Below are 20,892 nucleotides of genomic sequence, written 5' to 3'. Positions count from 1 at the left end.
TCATTAGAATCTACACCTGAAACTAATATTTCACTGTATGCCAACTAACCGGAATTTATATAAAAACTTGAGAGGAGGGGCGCCTGGGTGGCTCAGTCGGTTAAGCATCCGACTTCGGCTCAGGTCATGGTCTCGCGGTCCGTGAGTTCGAGCCCCGCGTTGGGCTCTGTGCTGACCGCTCGGAGCCTGGAGCCTGTTTCAGATTCTGTGTCTCCCTCTCTCTCTCACCCTCCCCCATTCATGCTCTGTCTCTGTCTCAAAAATAAACGTTAAAAAAAAATTAAAAATAAATAAGAATAAAAAAAATAAAAACTTGAGAGGAGAAAAAAAAAAAAAAAACCATGAAAAAGGAAAAAAAAAAAAAATACCAGAGTTTGGGAAGGGCAGCTTAGTAACGGAAAAATGGTAATTTATCTGTGATAAAGTCCCATATTCTTTAAATGGCTATAAAGGTAGATGTGTTTATAAAACAAATTAATTTAAAAACTGCCACATTTGTGGATGTATACTAAGCAAATATGTAATGAAAATAAAACACATCAGTTATTATTAGTTGGCTGCTTCAAACCTTACTGTTTCAATAAACAAAACTTATATACCTTATTTCTATTAGTCCATTCAGAAGGCATGTAATAGATACTGAACCTGAATGTTTATTCCTTTCTTAAAAGCCTGACACCATGGGTTTAGATTTTGTTTTATGTCCCAACATGTGCTAATGTAGCAAACGCATGTAACTTCCTTTTTCAAACTATTCGTATCTGGAATATTCTCCTTTACTGTGTGTTTGCCTCAAGTTATTTTTTGAACAAGGTGGAGTACATATAAACAAACAGCTAATGGTTGTTTTGCTGACTAAAATCGTAACACAGTTAACAGCTCTCTTCATTGATGTGATCCCCCAGAAGCCAGTTGAAATTTTCAACAGCAAAATGCAGTCCTCAAAACTCCACATTCCATATTTCCAAATTCTTTTTTTAATTGTTTATTGACATTGAGATTATTCTACACATACGTTCTGTGAGGAAATGTTTAGACTAATAACACTATAAAAACTACATCACCAAGGAGTCTGAGGCTCTGGTTTGAATTAGAAAATTCATTTTTAGAATCACAGTTTCGATTTGCAGCAAGAATGACTCAGCCTCTGATGGCAATATTGTGTTATTGAACACCCAGTGATTCAGCCTGGGCAGTTTTGGGCATAGTAAAGAGGGTAGGTAGATTTTCATATTAAAAAAATCAGGGTTTTTTTTTTTCCATGCACATCCCTACAATCTGTTCAAGAAACAAGTATCACTCCTATCATAGCCGTAAGACAAAAATGTTTGTCGGTTATAAGAAATCAAGTAAATATTAACCTTAGAATGGATTACAGTCCGTCTAGAGAAAAAATGGCATATTCTTTCCGGGCAAGCAGAAAAGAATAGTAATATTATTTATTTTTCTATTGTGTATTTCCAGAGATGACGATTTTTTCCAACTTTTTGTTTTGAAAAATATTAAACCTTCAGACATAGTTAAAAGAATAGAATGAGCACCGACATATCTCAGATGTACGCTTTTTAAATATTTTGCCTTGTTTGCTATTATTTCCTCCTGTCTCTACATTTATACTTTTTTATGCTTATCCATTTGAAAGTTAGTTACAGTCAACATTAATACTCCAATCCTAAATACTTCAGCATATATCACCAAAGAACAAGAACTTCTCCTATAAAACTATAATAGCATAACACACCCAGGAAATGTATTATCTAAGATCCAGTCATTAAGCCTTTATTTTTTGATCTAGGATCTAATCAAGAATTACACATTGTTATTTAGTTGCCGTATCCCTAGAGTCCTGTAATCTGGAGTGGATTTTAGGTCTGATAAGTGAAAATGCATATTTCCAAAATTACTCAGTCTCTAGGATATCAGCAATTAATACGGGCAGCAAATAACCATGAAATCCCCTTTGAAAACCTGTCCTTGTTCCTAATTTTAAAACATTCTATAATCACTTCACTGGAGACATTTCTTCCAAATTCAACTCACCTCAACTGCCGTGAGGTAAAAAGTACAAGAGGCAGATTTGAAAGTAATCAGGTGCTTAAAACCATACAGACCCCATACATTACGTTCAGCATGTTGAACTGAATCCCAGAATAAATTGGTAGTGAGCCCAGTTCATGCAGGACAAGGTAAGTGCTCCGGCAAAGATGCACGAGAGCTAGCCAACAAAATAAATATTTATCTTAATTGGTACCTGACTATGCAAACACTCTGCTCTTTCTTTTTACCCAAATCCTCAAAGTCATATTACATAAGAATTTGAACAGTTTTATTAATATTACTCTTAATGGCAGTTTTACTAATATTACTGACTACTATTATATTAAATTTACTTTCCTTGTCAGAATAGTTCTCTTCCTCACAGTTAAGTCAAGCACATCTTTATTGGCAATGAGCTTACTAGTTGTTACTCCCTCTGAAAGAAAATGTTCACTTTATCAGAGATGCGGTGTTAAAAATATATCCAAATGATACATACCAAAATCTTTTCTAACTGATTTTTATGTCTTGTACACAGCTGTGTGCCTCAAAGTGCATATCTTGTCTTGGTTCAATAAAACGTTAATACATTGGTTAGCATTTGTACGCAAATGAGCCATCCTCAATGCTTTTTAATAGGTAAATATATGTATGATAACTAAATGAATAAATGTACTCAAGTTATCTTCCTGTGTCACGTACGCGTGAAATATTTTGGTTCCCCTGAAACAAAATTCTTCATCAGAAGGAAGGGAACATATGGTGATAGTAATGAAAATATTGCAGGTTTTCTGTTTCTCATTTTTATGCGAACCTCAAAATCAATCAGAGACTAGATTTCCAATATATGGCTAATAGACAAAGGCAACAGGGTGTCTAGTTTGGGGGTTTTGTATCGCCACCTAGCGTCTAACTGTATAATGGACTTGGGTTTGAACATGACAACACGGTTCCATCTAGAATAGACTCTGAAAGAGGGAAAAAATAATTACAACACTTTCAATCAAAGAATTTCTTTCTCTCTCTTTTTTTAAATTTTTTTAGTCAATCCATTGTCATTATATACCCAATACATGAAAATATTTTAAAAATTCATTCATTAAAAAGTAATACTTACGAAGATTATGATTTGTGTATATATAATGACATGCATTTGCGTTCAAAATTGATTTCATTATTATTTTTGGATTAGGATAAGCATTTAACAGGCATAGCACCTGATAAGGCGGAAAGTATTAATATCTGTCAAGCTTATCCCATTGATACTGTTTTAACATATCACTACTGACATTTTTCACTTTTTAAATTGACTTCATAAAAATAATCTAATTTGAAGAACACATTTTATGAGCTCAAAGTTTTTTTCCACTTGGTAATTAGGTTCTAATTTTAGAAAATGAATAGTTTATTATATTACTGTAGAAATTATTTCAGTTCCTCACCTAAATGTCCAGCATTTAGCTGAAATAAGAAATCAACTGACCACCCTTGACTACCTTCAGCAGCGCAATGAGAATGTTCTAGTGAAAAGTTGCTAGAGATATGCCCCAACACAACTATAACCTAATGAGCCAATCCAACACATGGTTGCATAGTCACGTATTTTCATCCTTTTCATGTCATGAGGATAATGCAGTAATGAAGATTACATTGTCTGAGGAGTGGTTGAAATTGGCGTTTCATTGGTTTGCAATATGATTGTCCAAGTACGGCTCCCTTCTTTTATGAATAGATATCTGCAGCTGGCATAGAGATGTTATTTTCTGCTCTAACGGCCTGATAAAAGTCAGGTTTCAGCATTTAAGGTTTTGTTTTAAAGTCAGGTTGAATATTTTAGCCATTAACTTTATCTGGTATGAGGCAGGCCTGAGCGGGTACGCAAGTGATAACCACTCCTTCTTTGAACATAAAATGCACGGTTTGGCCTTCGCAAGGTTTCAGCAGTGGAAGACTCAATGCTTGTAAAGTTCTCCCTCACATACATAGTTTCCCCGTTTATATATTTTTTCTCAGCGGAGAGAGTATTATGGAATGTGAAAAAAAATAGCAATAGTAAAGCTTAGGGTGTGTGTATGTGTATACTCCTGAGTTATTTTCAAATAAAAATTTTACTCTCTAAATTGCACCACATTAGAATGTGAGTCTTCGAAAATTTAAAATATGGGGTGTTGGTTTATTTTCTTGAGACACCTGCAATAATATAAGCCATATAGTTTGTCATTTCATATTTTTCTAAGGAGGGCATGGTCTAGAAGGCTTATGATCTTCCTAAATTATCAATTAATTACTCACAAAATCAGGTCTGAGTCATGACTCCTGTGGCCACAATTGCCCCTGCCTGTGTTACCAATGCACTGATTATACTGAGACAGAGTGGATGATATTTCTCATAAATGTGTATGGGTGAAAATAGTAGCAGAGAAATGAAAAAAAAAAGTTTTACCAAAAGGAAGGAAAAAGGAAGAATTGGACCAATGCTAACTCTTCATGTAAAAAGGAAAACGCTTGGGGCGCCTGGGTGGCGCAGTCGGTTAAGCGTCCGACTTCAGCCAGGTCACGATCTCGCGGTCTGTGAGTTCGAGCCCCGCGTCAGGCTCTGGGCTGATGGCTCGGAGCCTGGAGCCTGTTTCCGATTCTGTGTCTCCCTCTCTCTCTGCCCCTCCCCCGTTCATGCTCTGTCTCTCTCTGTCCCAAAAATAAATAAAAAACGTTGAAAAAAAAAAAAAAAAAAAAAAAAAAAAAAAAAAAGGAAAACGCTTACTAGTATACTTCTAGAGACCTAAAGAAGGTACTTCAGCTAGGATTTCCTGGTAATAATTAAGCTTCGTAATTACATCTAACGATTGTATTTTCTCAGTCGTATTTACTAACAAAACAGTTTTTTTCCCCAAGTTTTCTTAACCTTTTGCCAAACGTCCCAGCACATACCCACGCCAGCACTGACTCATCAATGTCACCTGTATGTCCCCAGTTTCCCAGACCATATAGAAAGATACTTCCCCTCCCTCATTTCTTTCAATGTTAGTGGTTTCTTTTTATTTTTTTAATTTTTTTAACGTTTATTTATTTTTGAGACAGAGAGAGACAGAGCATGAATGGGGGGAGGGTCAGAGAGAGAGGGAGACACAGAATCGGAAGCAGGCTCCAGGCTCCAAGCTGTCAGCACAGAGCCCGACACGGGGCTCGAACTCGTGAACCACGAGATCATGACCTGAGCCGAAGTCGGACACTTAACCGACTGAGCCACCCAGGCGCCCCTCAATGTTAGTGGTTTCAGTCTTGAAAACCCATAAGGGGATAAGCTCCTAGAAGGAGAACTAGGTCAAGTCAAAATTAGGGATGAAGGTGACATGGAAGACTGCCTACTCCTTTGAAACCTTGGTTACCCTCCTGGTAGACAGGGACAGAGTCTTAGAGCAGATTTAGAATCAAGTGGGGAATGCCATGGCCTGGCTTCCTGGTGTCCAACCCCGTGTCACGTCATGATAGAAAGAAATCATCCACATTTCTGGAAGGGACATAGCTCTGGAAAAGTAGCAAGAAGGGAGTCCTGACAACAGTAATTCATCTTTGTCTCTCCTATGAGACAGTAGTTTTACATCCCAATGCCTCAAATGTAGGGATGCAATAAACAGTGAGAAATGAAATTGAAATAAAGGCAAAACAAAATTACAAATGCTTTATGTGCAAAGAGAAGCCAAGTAGCTTTGGGGAGCTTTAATGACCATTTCAGGAGACCAGAACGTTACCTCAAAAAAATAAGTTGTGCATCAGTAGGCTCAAAGGCATTGTTAAAATATTCGAAGTTAACTAGTCTTGACTAATTCTATATATGAAAAGGTATTGAGAAGTACAAGAAGCATAAGGCAGGTCTAATGCCGCAAACCTATGGAGACGAGATGAAAATGCTGAAAACTTTCTAAAAGCAGAAGCAAAGCAAGAGTAAATGTCAATTTACTGAGAGAGACCAGATTTGCACGCAGAGTTCTGAGGAAGGGAAAATGTTGGGGGGTGGGGAGGAATCGTCATATGGATGCAAGGAGTCAGGATCTGTGCTGATTTTGAAGAGCTGTTTGGACATGAACCCATGGGAGGGGGTAGGGAAGTCTGTCCAGGAAGGAGGAACAGCAGGCATAGGGGCCGGAGTCTAGAAATGTGCTTGCTCTCTGGGGTAACTGCCTATCCCCATCCATTCAAAAACCAATCCAAATTAAACCAAACAAAATCTCCTGAGTTCCATCTGAGATATGGAAAGAGGTGTGTAGAAAAGTGTGTGAGGTGGAGAATTAAGATCTATTGACTCTCTTCAAGGCACCAGGCCTTAATGCCAATCGCTTTACCCTTATTCCATACCCAATCAGTTTACACTCTAGTAAAAACAAACAATAAAGCAAGAGGTGAACATGAGACATGTTATAGGAGAGTTAAAACGTGAAGAGAATTCCCAAGCACGGAGACACCACTCTAGTTGGTAGAAATCAAGAAAGGCTTCATAGAGAAGGAGGCATGTTTGTTGGGTCTCAAAGGTCATGCAGGATTGACGATGAAAAAGGAGAGATACCCTAACAGAGAAAGACAGAACCACCCTGTGTGAGCTTTAAGTATAATATATTTAAACTGCACTGTGTGGGATGTGAGGGGCATCAGAGGTGTAAAGCCACAGAGTAGAGGTATGAAAGGTAGGTTTTGAGGAAGGTATTTTGGTGCTGAGGGTCAGAATAAAGTTGTGTGAGAGCCTTTGTTCAGGCAAATCAGGAGAGCAATTCCCTGGAGGGAGACAGAGCTGAAGCTGGGTGGTGTCTGGGGAAAGAGCTCCTTTGAATATCAAATCAAGGAGTAGAATTTTGGTTCAGACTCTAAGGGTGAACATTGTAAATTTGGGCAAATCTTTTATTCTCTTTGACACTTAATCTTCTCCTTTATAAGGAGAGAAAATTGACAAAATTATTTTTTTAGATCTTAAAGTCTATCATCCTGATATAATTATCATTCTATTTAAAAATAACTAGATCAGAGGCGCCTGGGTGGCTCAGTGGGTTAAGCGTCCAACTTCGGCTCAGGTCATGATCTCACAGTCTGTGAGTTCAAGCCCCACGTCTGGCTCTGTACTGACAGCTCAGAGCCTGGAGCCTGCTTCAGATTCTGTGTCCCTCCTCTCTCTCTACCCCTCCCCAATTTGCGCTCTGTCTCGCCCTGTCTCTCCAGAATAAATAAATGTGAAAAAAATAAAAAATAAAAATAACTAGATTAGAGGCACCTGGGTGGCTCAGTTGGTTAAGCGTCCAACTTTGGCTCAGGTCATGATCTCACAGCTCATGAATCCGACCCCGGCTTTGAATCTTTTGTCTCCCTCTCTCTCTGCCCTTCCCTCCTTCCTCTTCTCTCTCTTTCTCTCTCCAAAATGAATAAAAATATTTTTTTAAAAAGTCATATTATGTTTCTGTTGACATTTTTGGCCAGAAAATAAAACCTTGGGGTGCCTGGGTGGCTCAGTCAGTTGAACCTCCGACTCTTGATTTCAGCTCTGGACATGATCTCCCAGTTTTATGGGTTCGAGCCCCGAGTGGTGCCTGCATGTGTGCAGAGCCTGCTTGGAATTCTCTCCCTCTCTCTGCCCCTCCCCTGCTCAAGCATTCTCTCTGTTTATCTCAAAAACAATAAATAAATAAACTTTAAAAAGGAAGAAGATAAAACCATTACGATATTGTAATAGTTACTTTATTAAAGGCTAGTGAGCCTTAATGACTTCTTTATTAAGTGATAGAGACTTCTGGGGTGCCTGGGTGGCTCAGCCAGTTAAGCGTCTGACTTTGGCTCAGGTCATGACCTGGCACTTTGTGGGTTCGAGCCCCGCGTTGGGCTCTGTGCTGACAGCTCGGAGCCTGGAGCCTGCTTCTTCTGATTCTATGTCTTCCTCTCTCTCTGCCCCTCCCATCCCCTCCCCTGTTTTCTCTCTCTCTCTCTATCCTTCAAAAATAATAAATACACATTAAAAAAATTTTAAAAAGTGATAGAGACTTCTAAGTAGTGCATTTTCAAGGAAATTGATCATTTGTACGTGAACCATGCACTTTCTCTTGGCCTTCCATTTCTCTCTAGGGTTTTTGATATGTTAAGGTCTAGTAACATAAACAGTTCTCTTTAACTAGTTAGGTTGCGAAAAAAGTGTGTGCATAGATATAACCTAATTCATCCTCAAATGATTAAACTTCATAACAGTTTGATAATCTGACTGGATCTACCACAAAAATGGAAAGTTCAAAAAATCTGAAAGATCACCCCAATTTATAGATTCATAAATTAAAGCCCTCAGAACTATTTCAAGGTCACATAGTCAGCGAAAAAACTGGAACTCTATTTGCAGTGCTTGGATTATTGGACCAATGTACTTTGCTCTGGCCATGCTGTCTCTTCATAATATATTTAATCTTTTAAAAAATACAGGGGTGCCAGGTGGCTCAGTAGGTTGAGCATCTGACTTCGGCTCGGTCCACATCGGGCTCTGTGCTGACAGCTCAGAGCTTGGAGCCTGCTTCTTCTGATTCTGTGTCTTCCTCTCTCTGTCTGCCCCTCCCCTGCTGGTGCTCTGTCTCTCTCAAAAATAAAACATTAAAAAACATTAAACAAACACATAAATAAAATAAACAAAAAGCACATAAAATGCATGCATTCTATAAAACTAGGCACAGATTTTTGACTTGGCTCTGTCATTTGAATAGACCTAAATTTATGTTACCCTGGGGAGGCAACAGAGTTTGCCGCGATTTGGAAATCCAGATGGTTGGATTAGTATTCTAGCCCTGCCACATACAACCTTAAGCAAGTTACTTACTCCCCATTCAATTCAATGTACTCATTGATAAATGGTGAAAATAGTAACCACCTTCCTACAGCAGTAGGACCAAAATAGAAAATGTAGGTAAGATATCTACTGTAGTGTCTGGTAGCTTGTAGACACTCACCATATTTTCTTCCTTTCCTTCTGTCTTATTTCCTGAGGAAGGCTGATATTCATCTGTTTCTTCAAAATGTGAAATCCTGAATTTTTTGACAAAGTGTATGGCATATAATAAATGCTGTTATTGGGACGCCTGGATGGCTCACTCAGTTAAGCATCTGACTCTTGATTTCAGCTCAGGTTATGATCTCACGGTTCATGAGATGGAGTCCCCCATGGGGCTCTGTGTTGACAGAGGGGAACTCCTTGCTTGGGATTCTGTGTCTCCCTCTCTCTCTGCCTCTCCTCTCTCTCTCTCTGCTTCTCCTCTCTCAAAAATAAACTTAAAATTTTTTTAACATTTGTTTATTTTTGAGAGACAGAGAGAGACAGAGCGTGAGCAGGGGAGGGGTAGAGAGAGAGGGAGACACAGAAGCAGAAGCAGGCTCCAGGCTCCAGGCTCCAAGCTGTCCGCACAGAGCCTGACTCGGGGCTCGAACCCACAAACTGCCAGATGATGACCTGAGCCAAAGTCGGACACTCAACTGACTGAGCCACCCAGCCGCCCCAATAAATAAACTTGTTAAAAAATGCTGTTATTAAATGAATGACTTTTCCTGAATGCACTATGCTCTACTACAGTGCTTTTCACGGTAGTGTTCTTCATCTAATTTGCAGAATGAACAAACAAATGAACGAATGAATGAATGAATGAATGAATGAAAAAGTGAATAGATAAATGAATGAATGAAAAGAGCAAGTGACCAATAGACCAGAACCGTGAAATTTCCTGGAGTTGTGAAGTTCTCAGAGACTTTCTCCAAATTATGGTGGTAAATCCTAGATTGGCTTAAACTCTGTCAAATCTAAGGACTCCTCAGAGTATTCCACGAGCAGCTTCATGAGATCCCAAATTCTAAGCAAATATTTTTAAAGGTATGTGTATGTAGATCTTTCTAAAGTGAAGGATTTGTAGCTTTCATTAGATTCTCAAAAGGTTCTATGATCCCCCAAATATTAAGAACCACTGTGATAGGCACCACACGTCCCAAGAGATGACCTTCCCAGCCAACAGCACCACAGCTCTTACATTTTGATGGAGGCCATGTTTTATTTGCCAATAGTACCTCACAGAGAAATGGCTTCCGATCAGGATCTTCTTGGGAAATGCTATTTTGATGTTTCTAAAAGTTGTAGCTAAATATCAAATGTACATAATGGAGAAAGTAGTCTCAGTGGAAAGTAAATTCAAGGTATTATGATGAAATTCAATGAAGTAAGATATATCATTCTATGTATATGGGATATATAGAAAGCAAGCTAAACGTAGGAGTGCAATTTATACAGACATGGTAATTATCCTGTGAATTGATGAAGTAATCGTACATGGTAAAAAGTAATGACAGATTCAGCAAATATTTACCAAGCTTCCACTGTGATTGAAGCTCTCTCTGTGAAATACTTTGCATTTAGCTAGCTTTCTGACCCACAAAGTGGAACATATCTTATACTGTATTAAAGAAAGAAATTTCCATTTTCACAATGACTTTTTTCATTAACTAGAAGTTTTATCTTTTCATGTGATTATAAAGTATATTTTAAATTCACTATATTAGCAGTTCTTCATGTACCAATTATCTTAACACATTTATTCAGTTGCTGAACAGTGTCCTTGGTACCCTGAAAGTTTTTCGTCATTATCCGTTTGTCACTAAATAAAACATCATTAATGTGGCAAGTGGGCTTGTCAGATCTGAGAGCAGGCCTATCCTGTTTCCCAAGATAAGGAAGAATATTTGGGACCATGCAGATGTTTCACTGTTGATGCCACTGCTGTGGACATGAAGGACTGTCTATAAGATGGGGACGGGGTGTTCCTTGATGACCTACTTGGAAGAGCTTCCACTGCTCTCTTATTTATTAATTTTTTTCAGTAAAGTCATTCCAGTTCTCCTTGGACGTTTACTGATCTTCTAATCCCAATCTATGCAGAGACTGTTTTTCTTTTTTTTTTTTATTTTTTTTTTAACTTTTATTTATTTTTGAGACAGAGAGAGTCACAGCATGAACGGGGGAGGGGCAGAGAGAGAGGGAGACACAGAATCGGAAGCAGGCTCCAGGCTCCGAGCCATCAGCCCAGAGCCCGACGCGGGGCTCGAACCCGCGGACCGCGAGATCGTGACCTGAGCTGAAGTCGGACGCTTAACCGACTGAGCCACCCAGGCGCCCCACAGAGACTGTTTTTCTAATCTCAGTCTGGTGGAGCTGTTTCCACCATCTACTCCCTGAGTGAGTATTTGCTCTAGTTCTGGGGAATCAGAGCAGCCCAGAGTCAATGTGAGTCAGATTTCTGTCGTTTGCGACCCAAAGCAAGCCTGATACATTGGCCTAAATTTATTTTCCTCCTGGGATTGCTTTATCACTTCCGTTCTGATGTTACTAATACTCCTATTACCTATGTTGGTGCCACCGTGCCCCTTGCACACTTCAAGATGAGCTGTTACCATTATTTTTGGACAAGAAAACCTACATGTGTTCTCACGATTATAGTAATATTTACACACTGCTTTATGGTTTGCAAAACCTCTTCATACGTGCCATCTGGTACATTTTGCCTATATTATATACCAAACTTTTCTTATAAATAGCTCACAGTTATTGGAAACAGTTCAAGAGGCCGTGAATGACTTAGAGAAACATGGTCGTTGTGGATTAAAAACAAAAAAGTAGTCATTATATTTAATACTGAGTGTTCATCAATCTCAAAATTCTTTTACTTTTTTAAATTTTTTTAATGTATATTTATTTTTTGAGAGAGAGATAGAGTGCAAGCAGGGAAAGGGCAGAGAGAGAGGGAGAGACAGAATCTGAAGCAGGCTCCAGGCTCTGGGCTGCCAGCACAGAGTCCAACATGGGGTTTGAACTCATGAACCGTGAGATCATGACCTGAACTGACGTCGGACGTTTAACCAACTGAGCCACGCAGGCGCCCCATTTTTTAATTTTTTTTCCAGTTTTATTGAGATATAACTGACATACATCACTGTATATGTTTAAGGTATACAGCATAATGATCTGACTTGCATATATTGTGCAATGATTATTACTACTCCAAGTTTAGTTAGCAGCCATCATCTCACATAGCCACAACAAAAAGAAAAAACAAAAGACACAAATTTCCTTGCGATGAGAGCTCTTAGGATCTACTCCCTTAATGACTTTCATATATCAAACAGCAGTTTTAACTAGAGTCATCATGTTGTACATTATATCCCTAGTACTTATTTATCTTATAACTGGCAGTTTGTACCTTTTGACCAGCTTCCTCTAATTCTCCCTCCCTGCAACCTCCATCTTGGGTAAAACCAAATCTGATCTTTGTTTCTGTAAGTTTGGGTTTTGTTTTTATTTCTTTTGGGGGAGTGGTGTTTTGTTTTGTTTTGTTTTGTTTTTAGATACCACGTATGTATAAGTGAGATTATACATTATTTGTCTTTCTCTGTCTGACTTATTTCACTTAGCATAATGCCCCCAAGATCCATTTATGGATGGATATATTTCACTTAGCATAATGCCCCATAATGCCCCCAAGATCCATTTATGTTGTTGCAAATGGCAGGACTTCCTCCTTTTTTATGGCTAAATAATATTCCATTGTATATATCTACCACAACTTCTTTATCTGATCATTCATTGATGGACACTTTCATTGTGTCCATATCTTGACTGTTGTCAATAACGCTGCTATTAATATGGGAATGTAGATCGTTTTGAGTTGGTGTTTTGGTCTCCTCTGGCTGCTTTCCCAGAAGTAAAATTGATAGATCATATGGATCACAATTCCACCAACAGTACATGAGGATTCCCTTTTCTCCTCTTTGCTTATTTGTTATTGTTTGTCTTTTTCATCATGGCCACTCCAACAGGAACCACCAAATTCTTTAGATTTATTATTCTTATTTACATTTCCAGCATTTCTGTAAATCTGTGTTATTAATCCCATTCTATAGATGTGGTTTAGAGATGCTGAGTAACCAAGACAACACGGTGGTGGAATAGAGATGAAAACCTAGTTCTGCTGAGTTCAGAATCAAATTATCTAACCACTGTGTTAAACTTCTGCCCCACTCGCAAAATGAAACACCTGGGAGCCCCTGGAGGAAACAGCAAAGGTGGTAATTTCCAAAATGGATGAATCTATGTTTTATCACAGAAACTATGTTTAACTAATATTGACTTTATCCCCTTCAGCTTCTGTTCCAACAACCAGAATCTGGAATACCAAGAACTGAAAATAAGAAAAGCATTGTTCTGTGATTTCAATCTTAAAGTAAGGAAAAAAAGAAAAGAAAAGAAAAGAGAAAAGAAAAAGAAGAAAAGAAAGAAAGAAAGAAAGAAAGAAAGAAAGAAAGAAAGAAAGAAAGATCCCTCAGCTGGAGACAATATACATGTTGGGAAATGTAATCTCTGCTCAAATGGATAAAGGCATTAGAGTGAAAAATGAAATTGTTAAGCTGAAATGATGGGAACTGAAAAGGGTCACAGACGGATGGAAATGGAAATAAACTAGATCTATCCGCTGGCTGCTATTTTGTTCACTAGGGGCTGCTGGTGCAGATTTTGAAGTCAAAGGTGAACTACAAATTCCATACAGGCTACTCAGTCTCACATGTGGAAATAAAATTCCAAGAAGGAGGACATAAAAAAAAATTGCTTTGATAGATTCGAAGAGATATTAGCCAGTCACCCTAACTATAGAGAATAAAAGACTGTTTAAGGATTGCATTTCTGGCACACTCTTCAGGATTCTTCCTGGAGATCAATAGGTCACACTGGTGGGAGGAAGAACACCACAGAGGATCATCTTCCCAATGAGACCTTGCTGCTCTTGTGCTGTAAACAGTTTATTCCTCGACCCACGAAAGACCCACAAGTATTCTTAACTTTTAAAACATGAGCTTGGAATAAAAGAAAGACAAGAGAAACGTGTACGAATTATTTTAAAATACTCTAATCGAATTTCACAACTGCAAAGGGTTCTCTCCTAATTGTTTGCTGAAGAGTGTTCATTAATTCACTCTCTCCCTCCGAGATAGTCTCTGTCTGCTCCATTAAGTTATCATCGCGAAGCAGGACATTTATCATAATTTATTCTAGGATATTCTAAATTTACCCTGTTGATTACCACTGTGTAAACAATGTCTGCTGTGAGCTGGCCTTGGATGATTGAGGGTTGCAACAGGCACCGCTTTGGAGTCGCCATTTGCTGAGGGACTTCATGGTTGTTCTATCAGTCCAAACTCCAGGGATGTCTGACAAGAGAGGTTCAGTGGTTTTGGAAAAAAAATGAGACTCTTCCTCTGTGTAACGGTTATGGGCCACTTACTGAACTATCTCTCTTGGGAGAGGCCAGTCCAAATGGTAGAAGGTTAAAGAACATTAGAAAGTGGTTTGTGCACGTGTAACAGCATGATTTTCCTAATCTAAAATTAAAAAAAAAAAACAAAAAACAAAAAAAGAACTGCGTAAGGCATTTGTCAGCATTGAAAACTCCCCTTTAGAAAATTGTCTTCAATGACAACATACAAAATTGAAATTATGGTAAGTTTCCTCATAAGTATGGTAGAAGCTGTCCAAATTGGAAAGGAAGGACTTGTTTTTTAATTTGTATACTTCTATTCACCAAAAAAATTTAGGAATTTATTTGATGTGGATTGAAGACACTGAACCTTTATTAAAATTAATGACATCTGGCTATTGCTTTCCCTTCAGACATTGCTCGTAACTCTCCTACCCCCTTTCTCCCCAGTCTTTCTCTTGCTTCATTTCCAACCATATGTTTGTGGTAACTTAGTGATTCTCAGTTCCTCCGCTGGTGGTATGAAGGACTTGATTTTCATCATTCAGTACTACCCTGAAGTTTGTCCTTTCCTACCTTTCTGAGTTGAAAAAGTCGCTGTAGAATCTTGCCTGAATGCTGGCCCCACGATGCTACCTTTACATTTATTTTTCCTTTCAAAGTTTCATCTCCGGTTTTGCTTTTCCAGAGGGGGAAAAGCTAATGTAAAGTCTTCCTTGAATGTGTTAGCCTCTGCTGCATGAAGTGCTCGCTTCTTTGTTCTCCATTCTTTCTCTTTAGAAGCCCTGTATTATGGGGAGTATAAATGCAAGATCCACACAGAGGAGGCTAAAAAGACAGCGGCAGAAAGCTACCGGTGCCCTCTTCAGCAAAGATGACCAAGTCACTAGAGCTGCTGTTGAATGCTAAATGAGGATTATCCCAATTTTACGAGGCCTGTGGTCTAGAATCACGGTACATTTTCTGCCATGTTTCTCTCTCTCCACGCTTCCCAAATCTTTACCAAGGAAAACATACTTCTTTGAAACTCAATATGAGTGAGGGGTAACAGCAAATTTATCTCCTTAATTTGTATTTAAGAATACGTGAATGTCTTACTGGCTATTTTTCAGAAATTAAGTTAATATTACATTTTGTGGGAAACAACTGTACTTGATTCGTTAAACGAGCTGAGGTCAGGAAGACACGTACAGAACATTACTTGTTCTACAAACTTGCCTCTTTCGACCCCATTCTATTCTTACCTATTGTATGAAATTTTTCAGTCAGCTTCACTTATAAAAAGTCTAGCTGTTCTACAAGCAATCTGCTCTTTACAAAGTCAATATCACGATTAGGAACTCGAATAATGTACATGGTCGATTGATGCGATTAATAGATATTGGGCTCTGTTTAATAACTTAAAATATCAAAAGGGACTTATGACACTTATAAATATTTCTCGGTAAGTCAGCACCTACCGCAAGTGTAGAAGAACATAATACACAAACGGTTCAAATCCTAATATTTGTAGCAAAATGGAAAAACATTCTACTACTACTGCCTTCCATTTTTAACCATCGATTATATGACAATTCTAGTACTGCTAAATTTTTTCATAAATTAACTTATTTAATCTTCACAGGGACCCTGTAAAGTCACAATTGTCACCATTTTAGGCAAAGAAACTGATATTCAGAGGAGGTGAGCAACCATCCCCAAAACAACACAAAATAAATAACCACTTCAAGCTCTTAATCAGGTTAGCAGATACATCAAAACTAGCCCAAAACTCTGATTAAGACAATGACTAACTATATCTCTTATTTTCTGATATCTTTCTATATATCATAGCATATATGTGGATCCTGGCAAATATAGTCGGCAAAAGGGCCACTCAGAACAAGAAAACAATTTTTTATTCTACCACTTTTAGAAGTATCTGGATACTGCGCACATTGAAAGAATAATGCAAATATAAAATTCATAGAACTTTAACCAAGTGAAATGACCACAAATATTAGAAAACTCTGAAGAATTTTTTTTTTTAAACAGAAATAGATCTCAGTCTTGTAGATTGTTTACCTTTGGCCTATGGGGACAAAGGGTTTTGTCTTAGTGAGAATGTCATTTGTTTTCACTGGTGAAAATACACATTTGTTCAATTTGCAGATGGCAACCTTAAAGCGAGAGATGTAATCTCAGAAAAAGCTCTGACACGTAAGAGTATAGCAAATTCACTTTGACCTCCTGAAGGGAAAGAGACTGCTCAATACTTATAAGGGCAGAAACATACAATGAATAACCAAAATATAAAAAAAAATAAAAACAGCTATAGGAGACATTCAGGGTAAAAGTGGGGACATTTAAATATAAACCTGGGGAAGAAGATGTTGGGGGTATACAGTATCTTTGGAACTGAGGGGACAGAGAATGGGCAGAGCATCCTGGGAGACTTTCTTCCCTGAGCTGAGGTTCCTTGCAGTGCCTCCAAGATTAATGTCAGAACAGCACTAATGGATTCCCAAGAGAGGGGGCATCTTTGGCAGAACAAATCTTTGGAGCAATGATGCTGATGAGACCATTTCCTTTCCAGTTGAAAAAATAAAAGAATCTCACACCACAGACAAAAACAAATTCTAGATTATGAATACCTAAATGTGAAAAAGCAAAGCTCGAAATTTTAAGGTAATATAAGAATATATTTATGGGGTGCCTGGGTGACTCAGTCAGTTGAGTGTCTGACTCTTGATCTCAGTGCCTCAGGTCATGATCCCAGGGTTGTGTTATCAATCCCTGCATCAGGCTCTGTGCTGAGCGTGGAACCTACTTAAAGATTCTCTCCCTCCCTGTGCCCCTCTCCCCCCACTTGCACACACTCTTCCCCTAAAATAAATAAAATGAAAAAAAAAATATCTTCATGACACATTTAGATAGGAAAGAATTTCTTAAACGAGGCACAAAAAAAAAAAAAAAGAAAAAGAAAAGAAAAGAGAGAAATGTTGATAATTTTTTAAGCCTCTCTGGTAAAATGTCTTGAAATCCATTGTCCACTGCCTCCAGAAGATCTTGCCCTAAACAACTGCCTAAAATTGAGATTGTTTTTAAATTAAAAACATTCTAATTAAAAATTATTCTAGAACGTTCCCAATAGTACAAATATCATTCCAGGGTAATGCCTGTTAAAATTTTGATGCTTTAGTTTCTGATACAGTTTAGTGATTTCCTAAAACCAAATATCTGTCCAGTGAATACGCACTAGTATCTTTCACAGAGTGTGCATTTACTACGAAATACGGACGATCAAACAGAGGGGTGGGGAGGGAAGGAGGAAGATGGTTGGAATAAAAACCACTGATTATTATTTTTGCCTTTCTCTTTTTTTCCATGCCTGTGCCGTCTCCTTGAGGAGCCCAGGATGAGATCACTCTTCACATACGTTCCTACTTACTGGTTGGCTTTTGGTGGGTTTATCTGTTTCTAAGTAATTAGCTGGAATGCTGGGGGAATATGAGAGATGTCAGACTTGTCAGTCAGAGGAGCCATGTGGGAGGTCTTGAAGGGACCACTTCTATGTGGTGGAGCCTTTTTTTTTTTTTTTTCCCCTTTTTATACTCAAGAATTTTTGACTGATTTTAAAAATCAGTCCAAGTGCAGGCTGACTGCATAGGTCTGGTCGGGTCTGCGACTGTGGTACAGGGAAAGAGATTTCACCCCATGAAACAGCTTGATGTTTGCAAGGCCTTATAACAAGGCACACACACAGATCAAACATTGCAGTTCACACACACACACACACACACCCCTAGAAGCATGCCTCTATCTGTATCATCGTTTTGTACGTTTATGTTTTCAAATTTGTTTGTAGTCCTTTCGGAAACGACACAAATAGAAACTGCATGACTGTTGCCTGTCCGGTGAATACCTTTCAGTGAATTTCTTTCATCTAAACAGATCCACAGGCGGTATTTCAGCTGTAGATTTTTATCTCATTATCTTCAATCAGTCTTAACAGTTACATTTTCCACACCCAGCATCTAACAAGGACCTCAGGCAAAAGAACAAGTCGTTGACACTTGCAAAGTGTAAGTTTCATTTGCCATGACTTCTTAACCAAATAATATAAATAGTAAATGCATACCTTGGATCTTTTAGGGAGGGGCAATCTTCAAACAAGAGGGGGGAATGAAAAGACAGGAGCTAATGGGAATCAAACGTTCTTTTTATCATTATAAGGAAATTGAGAAATAACACTTGTTCTAAAGACATGAGTTTGGAAGAAGAGCAGAGATGGCAAAAACGGTTTGTGAAGAAGTGGTTTTGAGAAATGAAAGGAAGTGTTGGGGGAAGTTCCGCAAACAGACTGAAGCAAGAAGGGGGCAGGAAGAATAGAGTAATAGTTCAAGCCATAGGATTCCAAACAAGTAGAAGTGAACGAATGAAGAAGAGAGCTCAGCTAGGGGGACAAGCTGTCCTATGTGCACAGCCCCTGGGGAACATCGGCCATGTCTCACAAGTGCACCGCAGACGGGTCAGTCCCCAGCACTTGACTTGAGTGGCTTCTTTTCCTCTTGCTACACCCACCCCCAAGGGGCAAAGGCTGAAAAAAGTTTAGGAACCAATCTCTCCAAAATAGAGAGGAGTGTATACTCTGGTTATAAATGCGTCTAACGGAAATATTTTAAATTAAAATTACCTTAAAGGTATAAAATGATTTAAATAATTTGCATGTCAAAAGTATCTATTGCCTTCAACTTTTAGAAGGAGATGCATTTATTAGTTGAACAAAAGGTTTTTTTTTTTTTTAATTTTTGTTTTTTTACCTTAATTTATTTTTGAGAGACAGAGCGTGAGCCGGGGACGGGCAGAGAGAGAGAGGGAGACACAGAATCAGAAGCAGGCTCCAGGCTCCAAGCTGTCAGCACAGAGCCCGATGTGGGGCTCGAACCCACGAGCCATGAGATCATTACCCGAGACGAAGTCGGATACCCAACCGACTGAGCCACCCAGGTGCCCCTATTGAACAAAAGTTCTAATCCACAGAAAAAAAATGCCTTATCTTCCATCAATGAGGAAAACATAACTTTGCAGGGAACACGTATCCACAATATGTTGCTATGTCTAATGGTTATTAAGACTGTGCTTATATAAGTATGTGTGTGTGTGTGTGTGTGTGTGTATATATAATCTCCAGTGTTTATAGGAATCAAAATTCAGCAAGTCAAACCATATACAAAGAATTAAAGATAAAATAGTAGCTAGATAAAGCAACAAACATTTTCAAATCTGGTGTAATGTCTTCTCTACACACTATAGCACGAGATAAATACCAAAAGATCTCAACATTTTTAAGTTACAATGTGTCTTTAAACCCAAATACTATACTCCCTTCATTTCCTAAAAATATAGTTGCGCTTTATCACCTTTATAAGTTCTTCTACAAAGAAATAAACAATCTGGGGATGCATGAGTGGTTCAGTCGGTTAAGTGTCTGACTCTTGCTTTTGACTCAGGTCATGATCTCACAGTTTGTGGGTTCGAGCCCTCCATCGGGCTCCACGCTGACGGTGTGGAGCCTGCTTGGGATTCTCTCTGTCCTTCCCTGCTGGAGCTTTCTCTTTCTCTCAAAATAAATAAATAAAGTTAAAAAGAACATAATCAGTCTTAACGTTATTAAAATTCTGGAGTTATGATATCTGGTACATTATCAAAAGCTAAGATATTACCTTCTCACTACATTTTCAACAACCACTGTGCTAACAAAAATTAGTATTCACTGGATACTATTATCACCTTAAATAAATTTATTCATTATAAATGTATTCATATATTGTTAAGCTAAAGGATATTGATGTCTACTGAGGTAGGGGAAAATCCTCTTACAAAATGCTACTAGTTGTGTTTTCTGAATGTGTGTAAAAATAACGCCAGGTCATGTAAAACGTGTTTGTGTACGTCCTATTAAGAAATCTGCTATTTTCGGGGCGCCTGGGTGGTGCAGTCGGTTGGGCGTCCGACTTCAGCCAGGTCACGATCTCACGGTCCGTGAGTTCGAGCCCCGCGTCAGGCTCTGGGCTGATGGCTCGGAGCCTGGAGCCTGTTTCCGATTCTGTGTCTCCCTCTCTCTCTGCCCCTCCCCCATTCATGCTCTGTCTCTCTCTGTCCCAAAAATAAATAAAAAATGTTGAAAAAAAAATTTTTTTTAAAAAATAAAAAGAAATCTGCTATTTTCTTCAATCTTGAACAATCAAAAAGTGATGTGTTCACTTTAAAACACAACCTATGGATAACTTTTTAGAAACTCTAAAATTTCTATTAATCACATCAACATAATAGAAATTTCAGTGAGTATGAGTATCAAAATACGAACAATAAATAATTTCTTGTTTGTCCAATGGTAGCTTTGATTTTTTTTTAATTCTGCTCAGCTTTTTTTTTTTTACCAAGATTTTACTGGATAGTAAAATAATCATTATATCAATTACATTTTCAAGGCACAAGATTTAGCAGAAAAAATTCTTACCCAATACAAGATGTGTCAATACAAAAAGTTAGACAGTTACTTAGCAATTCAGGCAAA

The sequence above is a fragment of the Neofelis nebulosa genome, chromosome 3 (genome assembly GCF_028018385.1).
Source record: "Neofelis nebulosa isolate mNeoNeb1 chromosome 3, mNeoNeb1.pri, whole genome shotgun sequence".
In the NCBI taxonomy this organism is placed as follows: Eukaryota; Metazoa; Chordata; class Mammalia; order Carnivora; family Felidae; genus Neofelis; species Neofelis nebulosa.
The sequence above is the reverse complement of the archived record's forward strand: the minus strand, read 5'-3'. Positions refer to the sequence as shown.